Raw genomic sequence first — 25814 nt, forward strand, 5'->3', positions numbered from 1 at the left:
CAGGTCTGTTTAAAGGCAGGAGACAGGATGATGGTGTTGAGATGTGTGTGTTTCTGTTTATATCTGTTTAATCGCCGTAGAGTGTGTGATGGTGGAGGGCTGTGTGTGTGTTTCTGTGTACATCTGATCAATGGCAGAAAACAACTTGGTGGTGTAATGTCGTGTCTGTGCGTTTCTGTGTATATCTGTTTAATTGCAGGATACAGGTTGGTGGTGGAGGGTGGCATGTTTTTGTTTCTGAGTACATCTGTTTCATGGCAGGAGACATGGTGGCGGTTGATGGTTGTGCATGTGTATCTGGGTATATCTGCTTAATGGCAGAAAACAATGTGGTGGTGCTCGGTTGTGAATGTATTTCTATGTATATCTATTTAATGGCAGGAGACAGGGTGGTGGAGGAGATTGGTGTGTGTGTTTGTGTGTATATATGTTTAATTGCAGGAGACAGTGTGGTGATGGAGGGTTGTCTGTATGTTTCTGCAAATATCTGTTTAATTGCTAAATGACAGGAGACAAATTGCTGTTCAAGGGTTGTGTGTATGTGGGTGTGTTTATGTGTATATCTGTTTAATGGCAGAAAACAATGTGGGGATAAAGGGTTGTGTGTGTGTTTCTGTGTATATCTGTTTATTGGCAGGAGACAGGGTGTTGGTCGATGGTTTTGTGTGCGCATTTCTGTGTATATCTGCTCATTGGCACGAGAACAGAGTGGTGGTGGAGGGCTGTGTTTTTCAGTGCATATCTGTTTAATTCCAGGATAGAGTGTTGATGTAGGATTGTCTGTGTGTGTTTTTTTTTCAGTGCATGTCTGCCTAATGGTAATTGATAGGGTGGTGGTGCAGGGTTTCTTCTGTATATATCTGCTTAATGACAGGAGAGAGACTGGTGTTCGTGGAGGGTCGTGTGTGTGTTTCTGCCTATGTATGATTAATGCAGGAAACAGGGTGGTGGTGGAGGGTTCTGCATGTGTCTGTGTTTCCGTGTATATCTGTTTAAGGGTGGTAAACAGGGTGGAGATCGAGGGTTGTGTGAATGTATTTCTGTTTATATCTGCTCAATGGCTGGAAAACAGGATGGTGTTGGAGGGTTGTGTGTGCGTTTCTGTGTATAACTTTTTAATGGCTTCAGACAGGGTGGTGTTGAAGATATGCGTGCATGTTTCTGTCTATGTCTGTTAATTTGCAGGAGACAGGGTGGTGGAGGAGGATTGTGGGTGTGTTTCTGCAGATATATGTTTAATTGCAGGAGACAGGGTGGTGGTGGAGGGATTTGTGTATGTGTTGCTGTGGATATCTGTTTATGGGTAGGAGACAGATTGATCGTGGAGGTTTGTGCCTGTGTGTGTGTTTCTGCGTAGATCTGTTGAAGAGCTGGAGACACGGTGGTGCTGGAGGGTTGTGTGTGTGTGTATATTTATGTATATCTCTGCTCAATGGCAGGAGAACAAGTTGGTGTTGGAGGATTGCCTGTGTGTTTCTGTGTTTTTCTGTATAATGGCAGGAGAAAGAGTGGTGCTCAAGGGTTGTGTGTGTATATTTCTGCGTATATGTGCTCAATGGAAAGAGAACAAGGTGGTGTTGGAGGATTGTGCGTAGGCAGGATGTTCGTGGAACGTTGTATATGTGTTTCTGTGTATATCTGTTTAATGGCAGGAGATAGGGTGGTGGTCGAGAGTTGTTTGTGCTTGTTTCTGTGTATATCTGTTTAATGGCAGGAGAGAGGGTGGTGTTCGAGGGTAAGGTGTATGTACATTTCTGTGTGTATCTGCTCAATGGCAGGAGACAGGGTGGTCTTGGAAGGTTGTGTGAGTGTGTGTTTCTGTTATTATCTATTTAAGGGCTGGAGACAGGTTGGTGGAGGTGGAGGGTCTTGAGTGTGTGTTCCTGTGTATATCTGATTAAAGGCAGGAAACACGTTGATGGTGGAGGGATATGTGTATGTTTCAGTGCATTTCTATGTAATGACAGGAGACAGGGTGGTGATGTAGGGTTGTGTGTGCATGTTTCTGCGTATATCTGTTTAATGGCAGGAGACGGGGTGGTGATGGATATTTGTGTGTGTATTTCTGTGTGTACCTGTTTAATAGCAGGAGACAGGGTGTTCCGTGGAGTGTTGTGTGCATGTGTTTCTGTTTTCGTCTATTTCAGGGCTTGAGACAGAGTGGCGGTGGAGGGTAGTGTGCGTGCGTGTTTCTGTGTATAACTGTTTAACTACAGGAGACAGGGAGGTGTTAGAAATATGTGTGTCTGTTTCTGTATGTATCTGCTTATTTGCAGGAGACAGGGTGGTGGAGGAGGATGGTGTGTGTGTGTTTCTGTGGATATATGTTTAATTGCAGGAGACAGGGTGGTGGTGGAGGGATTTGTATATGTGTTGCTGTGTATATCTGTTTATAGGTAGGAGGCAGGATGTTCGTGGAAGCTTGTGTGTGCGTGTTTCTGTGTAGATCTGTGTAGTGGCACGAGACAGGATGGTCGTGGTGGATTGTATGTGTATGCTTCTGTTTATATCTGTTTAATGGCAGGAGACAGTGTGGTCGTGGATGGTTGTGTGTGTGTGTTTCTGTGTAAATTTTTTTAATCACAGGAGACAAGGTGGTCATGAAGTGTTTTGTCTGTGTGTTTTTGTTATATTTGTTTCATGGCAGGAGTTAGGAAGATGGTTTTGAGTTTTGTGTGTTTCTGTGTATATCTGTTTATTGACTGTAGGCAGGGTATTAGTAGACCGTTTTGTGTGTGTGTGTGTTTCTGTGTATAGCTGCTTAATAGCGGGAGACAACGTGGAGGCGGAGGGTTGTGTTGTGTGTTTCTGTGTATATCTGTTTAAGGGAAGGTTACAGCATGATGGTGGAGGGTTATGTGTGTGTGTTTCTGCATATATTTGTTTAATGGCAGGAGACAGGGTGGTGGTGGAGGGAATATGTGTGATTTTCTGTGTATATCTGTTTAATTGCAGGAGACAGGTTGGTGATGGACAGTTGGGTGTGTGTGGATTTCAGTGCATATCTGTTTAATGACAGGAGACAGGGTGGTGGTAGAGGGTTGTCTGTAGTTTCCTGTAAATTTCTGTTAATAGCAGCAGACAGCGTGGTGGTGGAGAATGCTGAGTTTATGTTTCTGTGTTTAACTGTTTAATGGCCGGAGACAGGGTGGTGCTGGAGTTTTGTGTGTGTATTTATGTCTGTATCCATTTAATTGCAAGAGACAGGGTGGTCGTGGAGTGTTGTGTGTGTGTTTCTCTGTATATCAGCTTAATGACAGGAAACAAATTGGGTATCAACGGTTGTGCGTGCGTTTGTGTGCATTCCTGTACATATCTGTTAAATGGCAGAAAACAATGTGGTGGTGGAGGGTTTCGCGTGCCACTTTAATGGCAGGGGACAGGGTGATGGTGTCTAGATGTGTGTGCGTTTCTATTTATACCTGCTTAATCGCCGGAGAGTGTGTGATGGTGGACGTGTGTGTGTGAATGTGTGTGCGTGCTTCTGTGTATATCTGTGTAATGAAAGGAGACGGAGGTGGTTTAGTTTTGTGTTTGTTTCCGTGCATATCTCTTTATTGACAGGTGGCAGGGTTTTAGTGGAGAGTTGTGTGTGTGTGTCTGTGTTAATCTGTTTAATAGCGGGAGACAACGTGTTGGTGGAGCGTTGTGTTGTGTGTTTCAGTGTACATCTGATTAATCGCAGGAAACAGGGTGTGATGGAGGGTTTTGTGTGTGTGTTTCTGCATATATTTGTTTTATGGCAGGAGACAGGGTGGTAGTGGAAGGTTGTGTGTTTGTGTTTCTGTCTATATCAGTTTAACAACAGGAGACAGGAATTGGTGCTGCTTGGTGTGTATGTGTTTGTGCATGTCCCTGTTTAATGGTGGGAGCCAGGGTGGTCGTGGAGGGTTTTGTGTGAGTGTGTGCATGTGTGTGTATTCCTGTATATATCTGCTTAATAGCGGGAGACAACGTGGTGGTGGAGGGTTGTGTTGTGTGTTTCAGTGTATAGCTGAAAAATGTGTTGCTGGAAAAACACAGCAGGTCAGGCAGCATCCAAGGAGCAGGAGAATCGACGTTTCGGGCATAAGCCCTTCTTCAGGAATGAGGGGCGTATGCCAAGCAGGCTAAGATAAAAGGTAGGGAGGAGTGACTTGGGGAGGGGTGTTCGGAATGCAGTAGGTGGAAGGAGGTTAAGTTGAGGTTGATAGGCCAGAGAGGGGGTGGGGGCAGAGAGGTCGGGAAGAAGATCGCAGGTTAAGAAGGCGGTGCTGAGTCCGAGGGTTGGGACTGAGATAAGGTGGGGGGGAGGGGAAATGAGAAAGCTGGAGAAATCTGCATTCATCTCTTGTAGTTGGAGGGTTCCTCGGCGGAAGATGAGGCGCTATTCCTCCAGGAGTCATGTTGCTAATGTTTGGCGATATCCCCAGACCATAGCAACACGATGCCTGGAGGAAGAGCGCCTCATCCTGCGCCGAGGAACCCTCCAACTACAAGAGATGAATGCAGATTTCTCCAGCTTTCTCATTTCCCCTCCACCCCCCCCACCTTATCTCAGTCCCAACCCTCGGACTCAGCACCGCCTTCTTAACCTGCGATCTTCTTCCCGACCTCTCTGCCCCCACCCCCTCTCTGGCCTCTTAACCTCCTTCCACCTACTGCATTCCAAACACCCCTCCCCAAGTCACTCCTCCCTACCTTTTATCTTAGCCTGCTTGGCATACGCCCCTCATTCCTGAAGAAGGGCTTATGCCCGAAACGTCGATTCTCCTGCTCCTTGGATGCTGCCTGACCTGCTGCGCTTTTCCAGCAACACATGTTTCAGCTCTGATCTCCAGCATCTGCAGTCCTCACTTTCTCCCTGTTTCAGTGAATATCTGATTAATAGCAGGAAACATGGTTGGTTATGTGTGTTTCTGCATATATCTGTTTAATGACAGGAGACAGGGTGGTGGTGGAGGGTTGTCTGTATGTTTCTGTAAATTTCTGCTAATAGCAGGAGACATCGTGGTGTTGGAGAATGGTGAGAGTGTGTTTCTCTTTATAACTGTTTAATGGCCGGAGACAGGGTAGTGCTGGAGTTTTGCGTGTGTATTTCTGTCTGTATTTGTTTAATTTCAAGAGACAGGGTAGGTGTGCAGGGCTCTGTGTGTGTTTCTGTATATCTGCTTAATGACAGGAAACAAATTTGGTGTCAAAGTATGTGTGTGAGTGTGTGTGCATTCCTGTGTATATCTGTTTAATGGCAGAAAACAATGTGGTGGTGGAGGGTTGTGTGTGTGTGTGTTTCTGTGTGTGTCTGTTTAATGGCAGGAGATAGGGCGATGGTGTCGAGATGTTTGTGTGTTTCTGTTTATACCTGTTTAATTGCCAGAGAGTGTGTTATGGTGGACCATTGTGTGCGAGAATGTGTGTGTGTTTCTGTGTAGATCTTTGTAATGGCATGAGACAGGATGGTCGTGGAGGGTTGTATGTGTGTGTTTCTATTTATATCTGTTTAATGGCAGGAGACAGTGTGGTCGTGGCTGATTGTGTGTGTGTGTTTCTGTGTATATCTGTTTTATCACAGGAGACAGGGTGGTGAAGGAGGGTCTTGTGTATGTATTTCTGTTATATTTGTTTCATGGCAGGAGACAGGAAGGTGGTTTAGAGTTTTTGTGTGTTTCTGCGTATACCTCTTTATTGACCGTGGGCAGGGAGTTAGTGGAGGATTGTGTGTGTGTGCGTGAATGTGTGTGTTTCTGTGTATAGCTGCTTAAGAGCGGGAGACAACGTGACGGTAGAGGATTGTGTTGTGTATATCTGTTTAATGGCAGGAAACATGGTTTTTTGGAGGGTTGTTTGTGTGTTTCCGTGTATATCTATTTAATTGAAGGAGACAGCGTGCTGATGGAGGGTTGTGTGTGTGTGTGTTTCAGCATATATCTGTTTAATGGCAGGAGACAGGGTGGTGGTGGAAGGTTGTGTGCTTGTGTTTCTGTCTATAACTATTTAATAACAGGAGACAGGTATAGGTGCAGGTTTGTGTATGTGTTTCTCTGTATCCCTGTTTAATGACGGGAAACAGGGTGGCGGTGGATGGTGTGTGCATGTGTGTTTTATTTACATATCAGTTGAATTGCAGGAGACAGCGTGTTGATAGAGGGTTGTGTGTGTCCATTGCTGTGTATTTCTGTTTAATGGCAGTAGACAGAGTGGTAGAGGGATATTGTGTGTGTTTCTGTGTATATCTGATCAATAGCAGGAAACAGCTTGGTGGTGTAGGATTGTGTGTGTGTGTTTCTGTGTGCAACTGTTTACTGGCTGGAGACTACGTGGTGGTGGAGGGTGGTTTGTCTGTGCTTCTGTATATACCTATTGTGGTTCTGTTCGCCGAGCTGGGAATTTATGTTGCAGATGTTTCGTCCCCTGTCTCTGTGATATCCTTTTTGCTTGGGGCCTCCCGTGAAGCGCTTCTGTGATATTTCATCCGGCATTTATAGTGGTTTGTCTCTGCCACTTCCGGTTGTCAGGTCCAGCTGTCCGCTGCAGTGGCCAATATATTGGGTCCAAGTCGATGGGTTTGTTGATAAAATCTGTGGATGAGTGCCATGCCTCTAGGAATTCCCTGGCTGTTCTCTGTTTGACTTGTCCTATAATAGTAGTGTTGTCCCAGTCGAACTCATATTGCTTATCATCTGCGTGTGTGGCTACTAAGGATAGCTGGTCGTGTCGTTTCGTGGCTAGTTGGTGTTCATGGATACAGATCGTTAGCTGTCTCCCTGTTTGTCCTATCTAGTGTTTTGTGCAGTCCTTGCATGGACTCCATCAAGCTTAAAAATGTGTTGTTGGAAAAGCGCAGCAGGTCAGGCACCATCAAAGGAGCAGGAGAATAGACGTTTCGGGCATAAGCTTCAGGTCACTCCATCAAGTCACATTTCAAAAATCATTTTAATCCACGTCCTCAGACATATAATGAAACTTCTCTGTGGGATGTGAACCTTTAGGCTCAGAGGCCGCGGCACTACCACCAATCAACAATAGCCCCTAAAGCTGCAACATGATTCTCCTGTGTGTTTGTTCATCAGTTTTCTTTGAACATACTGTGACACACCCCCACAACAGAATTGAGATAATCTGTTCCAGAGAAAGTGACACTACCACAAGTTCATGGAAGGGAATCGAATCCAAAGCTCTGACCCAGGGGCAGGGGTGCTACTCACTACACAAGACTTAAACCATGCCAAGAATTTGAGTCATATTTTCAGTGTCAGTTTTCAGCTCAATATGGATTTATTAAATTCTGATTAACATTGCTGAAAAACACAGGCAACAGTTCTCATTGTTAAACAAATAAAATGTATTAGCCTGAACTATAGGATGATGAGTGCATGTGCTCTGCCATCGAGATGAACAATGTACTTCTTTAATTGCTTGGCTATGATTTCCAGCTTAAGTAGCTATTATCTGTAATCTGCAATATTAGGGTACGAAACCTTGCAGGAACACTCTGCACTATGAGGGATCTCGAATACATATCAATACTGAACACCAGAGATGAAGAAAGAGCACAATTTCTGGTCAGAAAACACTGGCCACTATTTCCAACCTCTCACATGTGGCTTCCCTCTTCCTGAAATTATTAAGTGATGCAAGGTATCGGTTTACTTTCCAGCCTCTTCTTACCCTCTCCTCCCACTGCTTGCACAAAGAAAATCAAGCTCTTGGTCTTTAGGAAACTCAAGACCTCTGTTTGTAGGCTTTCTGGAGAGGGGAGGATCTTTTAAACCTGAAGCAGGAGGGTGAGGGGGAAGTAATATCACTCATTGGGTTGAGGTGTGGCAGTTCGAGTTTAACTTGGATAAATGCGAGCTATTGCATTTTGGTAAAATAAAAAGCGGAGGCGGGGGGGCTTTACAATTAATAGTAGTGTGTTGGTAATGTTGTAGAAAAGAGGGACCCACAGATCCAGATCGCATTCCCAGAAGTTTGTGGCACTTATAGACAAGGTGTTTAAGTTTACTTCTTTGCTCAGACTTTTGTGGTTAGAAGTTGAGAAGTCATGCTGAGATTGTGCAGAACATTAATGAAGCGTCTTCTGCAGTACTGTGTGCAGTTCTGTCATTGGAAGGTGATTATTAAGCTGAAGAGGGTTCAGAAGAGATATACCAGGATGTCGCCAGGAACACCTCATCTTCTGCCTCGGGGGCCGACAAACACACGGCATGAACAAAGAACTCACTAATTTGCAAATCTCCCCTCGCCGATCCAGATCCCAGATCCAAACCTCCAACTCAGATCCGCCCTCTTGTGGGAACCTACCTGTCCATCTTCCTTCCCATCGATCCTCTCCAACTCCCCACTGATCTATGACTATCGCCTCCTAGCTTCGTTCACCTATACCAACCTTTCCGCAGCCTCCCCCACCACACCACCCATTTATCTCTCAACCCCTTTGCCCCTTCGCAGTTCTGAAGAAGGGTCCTGCCTGAAACGTTGACTCTCTTGCTCCTCGGATGCTGCCTGACCTATAATGCCTTCTCCATTTTCATACTTTACCTATTCTGAATTCTCCAACATCTGGAGACCCCATTGTCTCTTATGTGCAATTCTCTGTTACTATATCAATGCCGTCTGTCTGTTATAACCCCACGCTCTCTCAGGTACATTTTCACTCCAGATTGTGGCCTATAAAAATTCTCTCAATCTCTTACTGATATTTTCATGCCTCAGCAGTAGTTACAGGGTCAATATTTCCATTTATAAGCAGAGACGCATGTTGATGTTCAAATAAACGTCTGGCATTTCTTCCATATCCAATGCAGACTGAATGGTTCCACAATTAATCTCCCAGACTCACCATTCGTTCCCTCAGTCACCCTCGCATATCCAATCCAGACTGTGTCAATGTTCATCCTTATTCTTAATTGTAATTAAACAGTATTGAATTGAAAGGCATTGGCTGGAGCTATTTGTTCAGTGACTGTGATTAATGTCAGTCTCCGTGGATCCTAAATGTGTCACTGGAGTGCTTGCCTCTTTTATTAATGAAGGATTCAGTTCAATGTGTTATCTCATAGTATGAGTGGGAGCCTCACCGACAGGACTAATAGGGATCAGCAGCGCCACAGAGACAGGGAGGAGAGATCAGAATCTGAGAACATTTGACTGGAATGATCCAACATGGACAGGAGTTTATCCACTAGTCTTTACTGGCTTCACCAACCTTCGATACCATTAGTATGGAGGATCTATGATGTACTGATTGTTTTTCAAGCTGGTTACTATCCCATCCTCGCTATAGTTGGTGTTCCTGGTAAGTCATTCTAACTGTATATTGAAGCAGGTTAAACTGAATTGTTGTTCATATTATTAAAATTAGGAAAGGTTGAAGTCATTGTATTCAGCTCCAATCAAAAATTCCATTCCTTAGAAATTACTACTTTCAAATGACTCACAAATATGCGAGGAGAAACTCTAAAACTCCATAATCCTTCTAGCCCTGCACAGATTGATATCTCCATATCCTCCCCACTCACTAATTCTGTCCAATACCACCATCATGATATCCCCATCTCCTCTTCAGCCACAGTGCACCTTCTGAGTAAACCATCATTTGAGCCTCTGTTAAATCCGGAATCATCTGTTTTAAGCCCCTTCTAACCACATGTCAATCACAACATAATTGCACTTGAAACGTTTAACTTGTTCTATGCACAGAAACTGTCTGACGGGAAGATAATGCATGGTGTCAAGTCATTGACTCATGGTCTAGAGCCACAGAATAATAATCTGTTAATATGAAGGAAATTGGTGGCACTGAAGTGAAACCATCATCAATAAGTATAAACAGCCCATCTGCTTGCATCATGTCCTTTAGTGAAGGCAATGAGTCATCCTTCCCTGATCAGGTCTCTGTGTGACTGTGAACCCACAGCAATGTGTTTTACTATTTACTGTCCTGTCCAACAGCTGAACTAGCCACTCAGTTCAAGATAGGCTTAACATGCTGGCCTGTTATGAGGGAAGAACAAAAGGAAAGATAACTCCCTTCCTCTGCCTATTTCCCATATTCCTACAGCTCATTTCCATTCAGGTGGTGACCATTCCTTATTTCAAGTGCATTCTTTCTTCATCTTTCCCTGAGTGTGATGTTCATCTTCCGAAGCATCTCTGGTGTTGGCTTTGTTGATGCTCACATATAGATGTAAGGAGCTTTTAAATTCCACGTCAATCGCAGTGTAGCGAGAAGGAAAGGTCTTTTACGCCACAGGAACGAAACGGAGCTGTCTCAGTGAGGAAAAGGAATTATTGTGATCAAACCTGAGAGTGTTGTTGAGCCAGTCTTGGGAAATTGTGGACAGATTTTCTTTCCTTTATAAGAAATAATCACCCTGCCACAAAGAGAGCGCAAAGGTTTTTCACCAGACTCATCCCTGGGATGGTGGTTAAATGAGGGTTGACTGAAGATTAATCTTTAGCGCTGTGAGAGAATGAAAGATGATTGCATTGAAGCTTAAGGGGAATGGACAGTCTCTCATGATGTTCGAAACAGACATTGATATGGTGATAAAAACATGGCTTGTTTTGCTTGGGTTGCAAGAGCCTCTGAGAAAGTTCTCCTCACCCCACCCCCACTCCCTATATTGATAGAGAGAGAGAAAGAGAGAGAGACAGAGCGTCAGACTTTGAATTTAGTGCATTTCGTGTGTGATCCGACACTGAACATCACATTATCCAAAATCCTGACAGCAGCCACAACGCCTTCATTCTAAAACAGTTAACTATTACCATCATCTTCTGACCTCTATGGAGAACATACTCAGAGATGGAAGATGCCTCTTTGAGACTTGACACAATAAATCTGGCTTCCCTCCTCACTGCCAGCAAACCACGTTAAAGTAGCAGACGTTCCACTGGCAATGGACCCACGAGGAAACTCATAGAGCCATCCATGAATGCAGTCTCTGCTCCATTGGTTTGTCATATTGGAGCATCAATGACACCCTCCTGTTCATGGAAACAATCTCGTAGGGCTGAATGGCCTCCTTCAGGTCCCATGGAACAGGTTCAAGGGTCTGATTGGATTCTACCTGATCCTGTTTAACAGTTCGATGTACTGACCAGACCCATTCTCTTCCTGTGGAACCAGCAGGAGTATTGAATGGGCTGTCCCTCTCCTTGTTCAATAGTTTTGATGGGCTGAATGGCTTCCACATTTCTGGATGTAACCAGCTTGAGATGTTGAATGAGCTCCTCTTTTACTGTGTTTACAGCACTGTTACATGAATGTTACTGACACTTTAACAGCACAAGTCTGAATGCTGTCCGGGTCTTACTGAACACGGACACAGGCTGCATCAGGAGCTGATGCGAGGCAAAATGTTCATATCATTGTGTAACCCTCAGTGACCATCCCCACCCCCGGTCATTTTAATGGTGGGGAAAGACATTGATGAAGCAGCTGAAGATGTCTGTGCTAAGGAAGCTACCCTGAGGATCTCCTGAAGAGATTTCCCGGGACTGAGAAGATATTCGGCCCCCACCCACAGGCATCTTCCTTTGTGCTCTGAAAGACCCCAGCCAGTGGGGAGGGGACAGTTATTTCCCATTAAGCTCAAATAAGATGGCGCTTCCGATGACATTCTCAGTCAAATACTGCCTTGATATCAAGGCTACTCATTCTTTGCCGAGCCCCTGTGTTCCTCTCTTGTTCATATCAATAGGTGACGGTGTCTGTGTGGGCAGTGTTTTCCTCTCACAGAGGGTAGTGAATGTCAGGAATTATCTTGTCTCGAGAGCTAGGGGTGCTACATCACTGAAAGTATTTAAAAAGACGGTAGATGGATTTTTGACCTGTCAGAGAGTTGAGGTGGTGTGAAGAATTGGACATTAAAGATGAGTTAATACGAACAGTAGATTGGCCATGATCATATACAATGTTTTGATTATCCGAACTACCTGATCCTGTTCCTTATGTTCTCATTACAAAGTAAATGATTATAATTTTCCCATACGTTCTGTTATTAAATGTTCCAATCAGAGAGAGCAAAGTACTTTATGAGTCATCACTTAGTGAGGTCTGGGGGCTGAATTCACAGTGAACCTGAGTCTATACCATAACCAACAAATGAAGCACAAGTTGCAGAGAGGAGACACTCTGTCAAGAGACCAGAGTTGTCTTTCGAACCCAGCCTGGGTTTTGCAGTAACTTTTTCCAACCCACACCAAACTATCTGTGACAGCCTAGAGGGAATGAATGAGATCCTGTGTTACTGTGGACCAGATATTTGGAGCAAGATGCCCCCATCAGCAATAGTGCAGGGGGTTTGAGGGGCTGAGTTGAACATAGGAACATAGGACTGAGGAGCAGGATTGGGTCATTAGACACGTTGTCACTACTCCACAAGACACTAAGATCATAACTACTTTGATTGTGATTTCAGCAGCACTTTTGTGTCTGCATACAGTTTTCCTACATGCACTTGTCTGTCAAATGTTTGAACACATCACAACTTTGAACAAATGCAATCATTCAGGCACCATAAACGTTTGGAAAAGGGAATTCCCACTTGAACAGTCCAATAAGAATTTCTCATTCGTGTTCCGACAAATGTTGGAGTGTCGCTGTGTCCTTTTCCAGTCCCACTCCTCCACTGGTTACAACCAATTTTAAAAGTAGCCAGTTTAGTGTTATGACCAATTGTATAGGACTCAGACTGGGTCATTTTTGAGAAAAATATGAGATGCAGGAAGTTGAACTCGCAACAAATGGTAAAAGATAAAGTGTCCCAAATGTTCTTCAGCCTTTGAAATTATCCTGCTCACACAAGCTGCTGGTAATGGATTTCTTTGTGGTACAGTTGGATTTGGCTGAACTCCCTTTGCTTCCAGCAGTGGAGAGATTCCAATGAGTCCTCACTAGGAATCTTTCACAAGTGTGAAGATAACTCAGGGATTCTATTGTCTCACATTTTGCTATCCAGTGGACAAAGTAAGAGAGAGGGATCAATCAGCTGCTGATTCTCAGGAAGGGAACATTTTTCTCCCTCTCTTTGTTGAACCATACAATAATGTCAACTGAACATCAAGCTGGGCCATGTGTGCTCTCCTGGAGCATTCTCTGGAACGGGTGACAATGTGGGAGGCACGGTGGCACAGTGGTCAGCACTGCTGCCTCACAGCGCCAGAGACCTGGGTTCAATTCCCGACTCAGGCGACTGACTGTGTGGAGTTTGCACATTCTCCCTGTGTCTGCGTGGGTTTCCTCCGGGTGCTCCGGTTTCCTCCCACAGTCCAAAGATGTGCACGTCAGGTGAATTGGCCATACAAAATTGCCTGTCGTGTTAGGTAAAGGGGTAAATGTACGGGGATGGGTGGGTGATGCTTCGGCGGGTCGGTGTGGACTTGTTGGGCCGAAGGGCCTGTTTCCACACTGTAGGTAATCTAATCTAAGGATATGCAGGTGCGTCAACGCTGTTGTTGCATACAGTGTCTTTCATTAGAAAAAAATCCCTGCTTTATCATCTGATGACATTTAATTGATAATTTTGATGGCATGTTTTTATGCGACATTGTAATTTGTAAATATCGGTCGATGTCTATATAATACGTGTGTTGATATCAATACATCTTATTCTTAAAATTATTCTCTAGCTTTAAACTCCTTACAAGAAGAAACATGCATCCAGCTGAAACACCTTTCAGAAAGTCATGTATGGTTCAAGAAGATTTCTCACCTCAGATCAAAACTGATAATCACCCATACCAAAAGGCCTTCCTTTCAGGGATGCGTGAAGGGAAACGTCTATAAAAATCTTCTGAAAGAATTATATCTTTTTTTTAAGTTTAGGCGATCAAAACTGCACACAGTGTATCGGATGTGGTCTCAGCAATGCCCCGTTCAGATGCATTAAACGTGACAACTTTTGCCAGAAACAGCATCATTCCACTTACCTTCCAAATCACTTGCTGCATCTGCAGAATGACTTCATATGATTCATGTCCCAGGAACATGGAAACGGCCTGTATCACAGAGTTCTGCAATCTCTCTACAATTATATTGTTCGCCATTGTTTTATCCTTCCTGCCACAGTAGACAACTCACCTTATGTTCTTTCTGCTGAATGTTTGCTCACTAACCTTCCCTGTCCGTATCACATTGCAGACTCATTACCTCCATTTGACGACATCTTGAACGATTATCTTGGTGATGCGCTAATTGAGCTTCGTGCCATTCAGTTCCTTCCTCAAGATCTTTGATACAGATTATTTGCCATTGATGATCCCACAATGATCTCTGCAGCACTACACTAGTTAGAGCTTTGCAACCTGAAAATAAACATTTATCTCTACTCTCTATTTCCTGTTAGCGACAGCTTCCCGTTCCTGTGTAGCACCTGAGGTGGGTTGAATGGTCTCCTCCTGGGCTGTGTAATGTACTCAACGAGCTGAATTACTTCATTCTCTATTCCTGTGTAACTCTTTCGAGGGGCAGAATGGTCTTCTCCCATCTCATTGTTACGATCCTGCATGACTGAAATGGGTGGTCCCCTACCTTGTAACAGCATCGAGGGGTGGATTGAGCGAAAACACATGGGGAAGGTGCAGCAGTATATCTCTGTAAGAGCCTCGGGTGTGATTGAGAGAACAACACAGGGGGTAGAGGCAGCAGTGTATCTCTGTGATAGCCTTGAGGGGTGGATTAAGGGAACAACACATGGCGTAGAGGCAGCAGTATATCTCTGTAACAGCCTCAAGGATTGATTGAGGGCACAGCGCATGGGGTAGGGAAGAAGTTGACCATTCGGCTGCACCATTCAGAATGCTTATAACTAATCCGATTGTGTCTGACTATCCGTCTCCTGTCTGTTCGCAATAAACATTGACTCTCCTACCCAGCAAAGGTCAGTCAAGCTCAGCGTTGAACTTCTTCAAAACCCGAATCTTCACTGCTCCCTGAGGATGAGGACACCACAGATAGCACAACATTTAAGTAAAAGGGACGTCCTTATTTCATTGTGGGACACGTTATTTTAAACCGTGTCAACCTAACATCAAATCGCCACTTCTTTTCAGACATAAGGGCACAATAATTAGGAATAAACATAAAGCATTCTGCACTTCAAACCTGTCCCACATTCCCACTTATCCTTCCACTCAAATATGTATCAAACACAGCCTCTGCTGCTGTCTCAGAAAGAGAATACCTGAGAGCATAACACCACAACATTAAAACAACAGGCAGAATGAGGCCATTCAGCCCATCGAGTCTAACATTCCGTTCAATAATTTCTTATATGTACCTCAAACTCATTCTTCTGCCTTCTCCCTAGAATCCTTGATCCCCTTACAAATCCGAAGCATATCGATTTGCGTCTTAATGACACTAATTTCTGTTCCTCTGTGTCTGTCTATGTTTGTGTGTGTGCGTCAGTATGTATGTGTGTGCCTCTGTGTTTGTGTGTATATGTGTGCGTGTGTCTGTATGTGTGTATGTGTGTGTTTATATGTATCCGTGTGTGTCCATGTGCTTGTTATCTGTGTGTTTGTGTGTCTATGTCTGTCTGTGTATCAGCCTGTATGTTTTTTTTAACTGTGTTTGTGTCTATTTGTATGTGACTGTATATGTCTCTGTGTGTTTCTACCTGTGTGTATGCCTATCTCCTTGTAAGTATTGTGTGTATTCGTATATTGGGGTGTTCACCAATACTTCTGTGTATTTCTGTGTCTACCTCTCTGTGCAGTGAGGTAGCTGTGTCTTTTTTTTTGGAAATGAAAGGACTGTCGTTGGAACTGCCAGTGGGTTTAAAGTGAGAGTTGTCTTTCACTGAAAATTGCTCCTTAATCGGTCTGTGGGACGTGGATGTTTCAGAATCTCCACACGAGGCGTCCTAGTCCTCTCTGTCTTGTACCAGTGTCCTATCCACGTGGCAAGGGGAGGGGGTGAGGGAATGGGTATCGGGCACTCCAACACACGGCTTTGCCTTTCTGTCCTATTCCAGGCTCTTCCTCCTGAAATGGGAGAAAGGGAAGGTGGGATGGAGAGTGGGAATAGGTGACCCTGCTATTGGTGCCGGTGTAATTGGGGGGAATTCTGAGGTGTCTGGAGTGAGTCGGTGGACAGTTTTGAATACATATATTATTATTAATGTGGGGGGTATTGCGTAGGTAACAGAGAAAATGAGGAAGAAAGTTACTGAATTCAATAACGCTAATGTCTGAGCCTTATCTGGAAAGAGAGCGTGAACCTTGTTTGGGGATAGGTGCTATAACAGATATAAAGTGAGTGTGAGCGAGCAGAGAGTATATGGTACCTCTTATGCTGACAGAGCGGGGAGGATATCAATGATCATCTCAGCGTCGAGGTGAGGCTCCCCGAATGTCTTGTCCATGTCCGTCACTAAAAACAACACAAACCTGTCCCTCAGCTTCCATAGAATCAGTTTAGGTAGAGCTTACAGATAGCAAGGAGAAGGGAATATTGGTGTGGTATGTCTCATAACCAAAACGCTCGCAGAAAATCTAAGCATCATATGCTCCGGAAATTAGATAGGCAAGTATTGTGGATACTGCAATCTTATTGGATGGTCTCAAGTTGCATCTAAACTGCATTAACTAAGTGATTGCACATGTTGTGAAAAATAAATTCCGTAAGTGTATATGAGATGGGTTGAAGAGTGTGTTGTGAAGCAAACTAGAGAGCAGGTTATTTTGTATTTGGTATTGTGTGCTCAGAATGACGAATTAATAACCTTGTACTGAAGCATCTTTTAAAGAACAATAACATTAATAAGGTGCATTTTACACGGCGTCTGCGTACAATAGAGAATGCTTGAACTTCTAGTTTAACATCATGGAAGACTGGAGGCTGAAGGTTCCAGATAGCTCCAGTGAATTGGGAAAGGACAATATAAAATTCAGTCGGAGACAAGCAATGGTTGTTAGAGTCAGAGTCCGGCAGCACGTAGACAGGCCCTTCAGCCCAAAATATCCATTCCGACAAAAATGTCCATCCACGCTAACCCCATTTCATCTGCCATTGGCCCATATCTTTCTAATCCTTTCCTATCCGTGTACTTGTCCAAATGCCTTTTAAATGTTGTTAATGTATCCGCCTCAATCACTTCCCCTGGCAGCTCATTCCATATGTGTACCAGCCCCTGTGTGTGAAAAGGTTATTCCTCAGGTTCCCTTTTACTCTGCCCCCTCTGACCTTAAACTGATGCTCTCTAGTCTGTGATTGCCCAACCCTGGGGCAATAAAGACTGGGTACATTCACTCTATCCATGACTGTCATGATCTTACAGATTTCAATATGATCCCTCCCCAGACTCACACACAAAAAAGTAAAAAGTCCTAGCTTGTCCAACCTCTCCTTATAACTGTCTATTGTGTCCTTGGCAACATCATTATAATTTTTTCCTGCAGTCTTTCCAGTTTATTAACATCCTTCCTATAGCAAAGTGAACAAAACTGAACATAACGCTCCCAATATGGCCTCAGCAGCGTCCTGTATAGCTGCAACATAACTCCCTAATTTCGCTACTGAGTGATACAAGCCGATTAAAGCCAGTGTGCCAAAAGCTTTCTTCACTGCACTGTCTACCTCTGAATCAACTTCCAGAGAACCATGCAACTGAATTCAAAGGTCCCTCTGTTCGACTACAGTCCTTAGCTCCCAACCATTCACCATGAAACTCCAACCTTGATTTGACTTTCTAAAATGCAAGAACTTACACTGATCTATATTAAAATCAATTTGCCATTTCTCAGCCACTTCCCCAGCTGATCATGGTACTGCCGTAATTTCTGAAATTTATGATAACTTTCCTCACTCTCCGTGATGCCGCCTATTTTAGTGTCATCTTCAAACTTACAAACGATGCCTGTACATTTTCATCTAAGTCATAGATGTATGCAATACGCAGTGGTCCCATCATCAGCCCCTGAGGCATTCCACTAGTCACAGGCCTCCATTCTGACCAGCATTCTTCCAGTATGCTTACTCCCATCAAGACAATTTTGTACCTAATTTGCCAACTCCCACTCAATTCCATGCGATCTAACCTTCCAGAGCAGCGTAACATAAGGAACCTTACTGAAGGCCGTACTGGAATCCATATAGACTATGTATAGCAACCCTTCCCTCCTCAGCGTTGCTGGTCACTTCATCAAAGAGCTCCAACACATTTAAAAGTCATGATCTCCAATGCACAAAACCGTGCTTAAATTGATGAAGTGCTTTTGCCCAAAACATCGATTTTCCTGCTCCTCTGATGCTGCATGACCTGCTCTGCATTTCCAGAACCATTCAAATCTTCCTCCGAATCAGACCCTGTCTTTCCAAATGCAGATATAACCAATCTCTCTGAATCTTCTCAAGTATCCTACCCACTAGATTTCAGTTCCCAGGTTTATCTATGTAGCCTTTCTTGAATATGGGTTCAGCATACTCTACCCTCCAGTCATCCAGGACCTCACTGATTGGCCAGCAATGAGAGAAAAGAGCCAAGCAGGACTCCCGCAATTTCTTCGCTGTGCTCCTATCCTCCTGCAGTGTTCCTGAATGCAGCTGGTCAGGACCAGGAGTTTTTAGAAATACGGCAAAGCCTGAAAAATACGTCTATTTATTTCAGGTACAAATACGAAAGCGTGCGAATGTGACTCAATGATGGCGAACATAACAAGTTTGAAAATATGCTAATCATAGGAAGTGACTTCAGAAGAATTCCAGATATTCTGGAAACCTGAGATGTCTCAGAAATTAACGATCCAGAAATGGAAGGCCATGAAACTGATAAGGAAATCAAAAACAGAACATGCATGCTAACAAACAGGAACACAAAGAATGCATCAGTCTACGATCTACATTTCAAAGGAAACAGAATAAAAGCAAGGTCAAATGTGGAAATTTGTAATCTGGAATGGAGAGGTCATTGTGGAGAACAGGGAAATGGCCAAGAAAACAACCAGTTACTTTGCAGCTGTCTTCAAGGAGGAAGATCCAGGAAATCACTCAATAATACCAAGTGATCATATCGGACCCCTGGAGCTAAAGACAGAAAGTCAATTCATGTCAGTAATAAGGTAGTACTTGAACATGGAGCTGGATTGAGCATTGCTGAGTCTGAAGAAACAGATGTACTTCCTATCAAAATGTCAGAAATACATCACCAAGAGTAGTATTAATTGCACTATCGATGACTGTTCTATTTTCCTGCACATTCTGCAGAGACCGGAAGCTATTGTGGATACATGGAGGTTAGTAAACATGATCCATTAGATGAATGGAAGGGATCCAAACAGATGCAAAGGGAAGATGGCATAGCGTGGAGAACTGCAGACCAATTAACCTGACATCTGTAGGGGAACTTTTGAAATTTATTACACAGAATGAGATTTTTGATATTTCGAAATTAACAGCAACAATGGAGAGAATTGGTATGAATTTCTGACAGAGAAATCATACTTGATAAACTTTGGAATTATATGAAACTGTTTCTTACAGCACAGATAATGAGGAACTAATAGAAGTGGCATATATTGGATTTTCGGAAGGGTTTCTAAAAGAACTCAAATAATGAGTTCGTAAATGCAATGAATGTGAAGGGTACTCGGAGGAATATATGTCAGTGGAAAGTTAAAGTTTGGTTCGCCTTCATTGAAGAGAATCAGAACATTGATGTAAAGCATGTTGAATTAGTTTCACAGCGTGTTGGTGGGACTGTAGCTGGAGTATTGTACACATTTTTGGTGACGAATCTCAGAAAGAATATACTGACCACAGAGAATGTGCAATGGGCATTGTCCAGATTAATCCCTCAGATAGCGAGATTGCCTGAAGAGGTAACTCGGCCAGTATTCTCTAGCGCTTCAAAGAATGAGGTGAAATTTAGAAAATTCACAAAACATATGACAAGTTGGAAATTCGCAGAATGCTCCCTTGGCTGTCTAATGCAAATTCAAGGAAAATAATGACATGAATTGGGACAGGACAGTTAAGACTGCAATAAGGAGGAAATTCTTCACTAGGAGGGGACTAACTAACACAGGGGCATGGCAACCTACTGGCAGGGCAAGATTAGGGAGAATCCCCAGATAATCTTCAAGTGTGTCAAGCGGAACAGAATATCAAGGGAACAGCTAGGACTTATTTGTGACTTGCAAAGTTGCATCCAAATCAACTTTAGTGGTAGGAGATAGGAGGTAGTAGTAGAAGGCTGGTTGGGTGACTGAAGGCCAGTGTCCAATAGATTACCTCGGGGCTCAGTGCTGTGGCCCTTATTATTTGTGATTCGGAGGTGCTGGTGTTGGACCGGGGTGGACAAAGTTAAAAATCGCATAATACCAGCTTACAGCTTAACAGGTTTATTCAGAGGCACAATCATTCGAAGCGCTGCTTCTTCATCAAATTGCAAAACCACCTGATGAAGAGGCAGCGCTTCGAATGCTCGTGCTTCTGGAAAAAAAAACCTGTTAGACTATAAGCTGATGTTGGGTGATTTTTAACCTTATTACTTGGGGTATTCATAAATGATGCAGCTGTGAATATGGACGAGTGGTGAGTGTTTGATACAATGATTCCCCGGGTGGTGGCAGTGAGGAGGAAAGTCTTGTGTTTCAGGAAGATACAGATGGAATGGTCGGATGGGTGGATCAATGCCAGATGGAACGTAACACTGATAAAAATGAGGTGATGAACTTTGGAAGTAGGATCCATACAGGGAGTACTAAATGAACGGCAGCAGATGAGGGAGGTCAGAGGGTGCTTCTCCACACATTCCTGAATATGACCAGACAAGTTAATATACAATTTGAGAAAGCATAGTGGACCGTTATTCACCGAAGCATAGATTATCAGAGCTAAGCGGAACTTTGGATTGGCCAAGATGGAATACTGTGTGTAGTTCTGGGACCCACATTACAGGAAGGATGTGATTGCACTCGAGGGGGTGCAGAGGGGATTCACCAGGATGTTTCCTGGGATGGAGCATATCAGCTATGGAGAGAGGCTGGATAAGGTCGGGTTGTTTAGTTTGGAGGAAAGAAGGTTGAGGGGGATGTGATTCAGAAGAATAAGATTACGGGGGACAATGGCAGGGTGGATAGAGAGCAGCTGTTCCTTTTAGACAAAGGCCCACAATTTTAACGTGAAGGGTTTGAAGTTTCGTGAGGATTTGAGGACTGTTTTTCACCCAGAGTGTGTTGGGGTCCTGAATGCGCATGTTTGAGATGGGAATTGTTATGATAACCTCACAACCATTAGAAAATGCACGGTTGTGCACTTGAAATGCCGTAAGATTCACGGCTGCAGGCCTTGTGTCGGAAAGTAGGGCTAATGTAGACCGTGCCGTATGTCTGATGGTACAGAGTCTGTGCTTCTGTGATTGTATGGTTGTGGAGTGTCAATCATTGAGTAGCTTAAGATAGGAATTGATGGGTTTCTGAAGAATATCGTATCAAAACCTATATGAGTGAACTTCTAATATCTTCTGGAAATGTATCAAAATTAAGACAAAAAGGTGCAGCTTTCTTACAGTCTGTTACCGGATAATTGAGGACAGTGAATTAGCAGAACTTATAGAGCAAATACTTCAGTTATGCCTTCACAGAACAAAGCAAAACAATAAAGAAAACTTCCTAGGAATACTAGGGAACTTTATATTGGTGAGAAAAAGGGAATAGAATGAAATTAGCAACTAACAGTTTTAGGGAAAGTTTTGGATTGACAGTAATGGGTATGGACAAATTGAACAGAGATTTATGAAATGGGAATCATATTTGAGAAAGTTGCTTTTAGCAAAATTTTGGAGAAGGTATCAATGCAATACGATTGGAATCTCAGAAAGACTTTTGATAAAGCCCCAAGCCTATTGTGCAAATTCGAATCCTATGGGACTGGGGATAATATATGGTCATGGTTTTAGAATGGGAGAGCTGACAGGAAACACTGAGTAGGAATAAAACCATGATTTTTGAACGGAAGGCTTGGATGATATAACAAGGATCGGGATTTGGGATCGGGCTATTCCCAGTACACATCATATCTTTGGTTGAGGGGATAAAATGCAATATTCCCAAGTCCGTTGACAGCACTAAACGATATCAGCTTGTGAGTGAGTGAGGAGGATGTTAAGAAAAGCTCCAAGGTGATTGATACAAGCGGAGTGACTGGGCAAATACCTGGCAGATGAAAAACAATGGGAGAGATGTGATGCTGTGTATGTTGATGGGAAAATAGAATGGCAGCCTATCATTTGAAAAGAGATTGGTTGAAAATGTTGCTCTATAAAGGAACTTAAGCTGAGTTTTTGTTTATTTCTGTGTAGCCCTCTGAGTCCATGTAGGGCAGTGAGTTCTGAACATGGAAGTCAATATTGAGAATGGCATTGGCACGTTGACCAGTGTATACAGACCCAGCAAGTGGGGAGCTGTAACATTGAAAAGAATCTTGATCTCCCACCAGTCACTGAAAGCAATGTTGTAGGAGCAGTAAGCAGTTAGGAAGATAAATAGTGTATTGACCTTTATTTCAGGGAGATTTGAATACAAGATTAAGGGTCATTTACTGCAGCTGTACAGGGCCTTGGTGAGACCCCATCCCTAACATTGTGTAATATTGTGTGAAGTTTTGGTCTCCTTACCTAATAAAGAACAAAACTGACATTGAGGGAGTGCAGTGAAGGATGATCAGACTCTTCTCTGGGATGACAGGCTTGTTTGGGGAACAGTCTTTGGGGAACCTGATCCTGTATTCCATGGGCTTTAGGAAAATGAGTGGAGATCTCATTGAAATACATAAAACCCTGACAGGGCGAGACAAATTGGAAGCAGGGATGTTAATTCCCCAGGCTAGGGTGCCTAATACAAGGGACCACAGCCATATCGTATTTAATAAATAGGCGTCATCAGAGAACTGTCTGTATATTGAATGGAGGAGCAAAATTGATGCATCAAAGGGATTACAGCAGTTCCTATTTTATATTTCGCAATGTTTAAACATATTCAGAGAAATGAACACTATATGGGGAAAACTGAATTGAGGAGATGTTCGGCCATGAAATAGAATGGTGAAAGCTCAATGTGTTGAATGACCTCCTTCTTTCGTGATGTTTCTGTGCAGTCTGTGGGAAAGCTCTGTAAATGTTGTCACAAGCTCTCAGATGTTAGGAAGGAGGCCTCTGCAGGATCAACAGGACTATGCTTCCCATTCCCTTTTCCAAAACTGAGGCTGGGGTCGGGTGTTCTGTCCGGTTATATCCTTTCAGACCTTGGAGCAATTTGATACAATAGAGTATCTTGCTTGGCAGATTCAGAGACCATTGAAGAGTTTATCACATGTCTGTGTGTTTGGGGTCACTTTTAGGCCAGACAAGGAAAGCACGGGAGATTCACTTCCTGAAAGCATATTGGTGAAGAAGATCAATGTTTAACAATCAACATTGGACACAAGATCATTATTACTGACACCAGATTTTAGGTCTCGATATTTTATTAAGTATTTTTAACTTCCACCAGCTAACAGACTATTAGTCTGGTCTGGATTAGTAATCCATTGACATTTCCACAACAAAACCATCTCCACATGGAGACCTAACGGCAATCACACTGGCCTGGTTAGTTTTGTGCTGTTTGACAGCTCTGTCAAATTGAATTCCCACCAATTCCACTGCCATGATGGGACTGAAGGGTTGGTAAATAGTCAGATTTTAGTATTCCCCTTTTGGGGATTGAACATAGTTGAGTAATTTTCCAGATTGCCAAGAGGATGTCAGAGTTGGATCTGAAATGAAACAGCTTCCTCAGGGACACGGCTTGTTGTGCAGCACAGATATTCAGTCCTCTTGCCGGAATGGGGTCAGGGCTCATTGCCTTTGCCGTTTCTACTGTGTTCAGCTATTTCTTTATGTCACATGCAGCGAATCGAATTGATTGAAAACTGGCATTTGTGATTCTGTGGTAGCATGAAGAGGGTGAGATGTTTCACCCACTCAACAATATTTCATCCGTAATGCCATCTTCTGTGTTCGAAGTGAATATGTTTCCCTCTGTTTTTCTCCCTGACCATGATTAAGAGTTCCATAGTGTCAGTGATGCCAGTCTTATGCAGTTTCAGAATCAAGGAACTTGTCACCATGCGTTATCGTTCAGTCGCCAGTGTACGGCGCTCCAGGCTGGATGGGATGTTTAAGCATCTTTGACATACTTCTTTGGAAATTGTTCAATAACAGAAATTGCTGAAGAAACTGCAGACGATGTTGCAGCATCTTCTGGAGTAAATGCAGAGTGAAACTTTCAGGTCCAGTGACCCTCTACAAAGCTTCCAGTTTCTCCAGCAATTTTTGTACTTTTATTTGCAGTATCCATAGTTAGTTGTTTAATTGAAAAAATGTTCTTTGCCTATTCATTTCGGGAGAAGCTCAACAGGTCTGTCTGCATCTGCAGAGACAGAGAAGCAGAGTTAACGTTTCAAGCCCAGTGTGACACTTCTTCAGAACTGAAAAGGATTGTAAACTGGGATGTTTAACCCCTTGACCGAGGTGGGGGATGGGTGACAGGGAAAAGAAGGTATGGAACAGATAAACAGACTTTTGACAATGGTGAACAAGAAGATGATAAAGAACGGATTTAAATTAAGACGTGGCTGGGGGAAAGGGATTCTCTCTACTCAGTGCAAGATATAGAAGGCACAACCACATAAGGTCATAGGGAGGCCAGGTGGGAGAATGTTGACTATGTGACATTATGTAGATCTGGCCATAACTATGTTTTCACTGTCGAGATCGTCACCCCCTTTTGACAAAGGAATTCAGGTGTTTGACTTCTTATTCGCACGAGTAAGCGTTTCTTGCTGTCTTAGTATTGTAATATGGAGAAAAATAAATGACAGTATGAAGTTTTGGCTGAGTATTGTTTTACTGTCATGTTTAATATAGTGTCAAATTTCCAGTGCTTATCTTTAAATGCTTGTTCTTGAAGTTAGTATTGGAGGGTAGAAGGTTGAGGGATGACATTACGAAGTTTATAAAATCATGAGAGGCATGGATAGGGTGAATAGCCACGGTCTTTTCCACGGAATGGGGGAGTTCAAACATAGAAGGCATAGTTTTAATGTGTAAGAGGGAGATTTAAAAGGAACGAAGGAGCAACAGTTTTACACAGTGGGTGGCGTGGGTATGGAATGGACTGCCAGAGGCAGAGTGGTAGATGTGTGGATGGCTGCAACACTTTAAAGTCATTTGGACAAACATTTAATGGGAAACATTTCGAGGCATATGGTCCAAATGAAACCAGATGGGACTAGCCTAATTTGGAAATCCAGGCCAGCATGTACATTTTGAAAAGCTTCACGTAGAGTCAGTGTTGTTTTGTGAAAGGGAATTATATTTTGCCCTGTAAAATCATGCAAAGTACTTCTGGAGATGCCTGAGAATGTAAACAGTGGACTTGATGAAGGGGGTCTGGTAGAAACCAGGCTGTCCAGAGATTTTCCACAAGGTATTACAGAATAAAAGTTCTTACACAAGACAGATGTTCATAGGATGACGGCTAATGTGGTAACATGTAATGGTTATTGGTTAACATAGAAATCGGAGAGTCAGGATGAATGGATCTTCATAGATCAAGTGTAGCTGCTGGAATACCACAAATATCAGTTCAATGGCATCAGTTATTTATATTCTATACTGATAGCCTGACGGCGGGAACTGAGTGTAATAAACATCCAAAGTTGTGGATGACACTGTGAACCAAAAGGCAGGCTGTTATTTAATGGAGGGGACTTCCAGAAAAGGTACAGTATAAAGGGATTGGGGTGTTCCTGTGTATGAAACATAAAGTCAGCATGCTGA

Source organism: Chiloscyllium punctatum, chromosome 13 (assembly GCF_047496795.1).
Source record: "Chiloscyllium punctatum isolate Juve2018m chromosome 13, sChiPun1.3, whole genome shotgun sequence".
In the NCBI taxonomy this organism is placed as follows: Eukaryota; Metazoa; Chordata; class Chondrichthyes; order Orectolobiformes; family Hemiscylliidae; genus Chiloscyllium; species Chiloscyllium punctatum.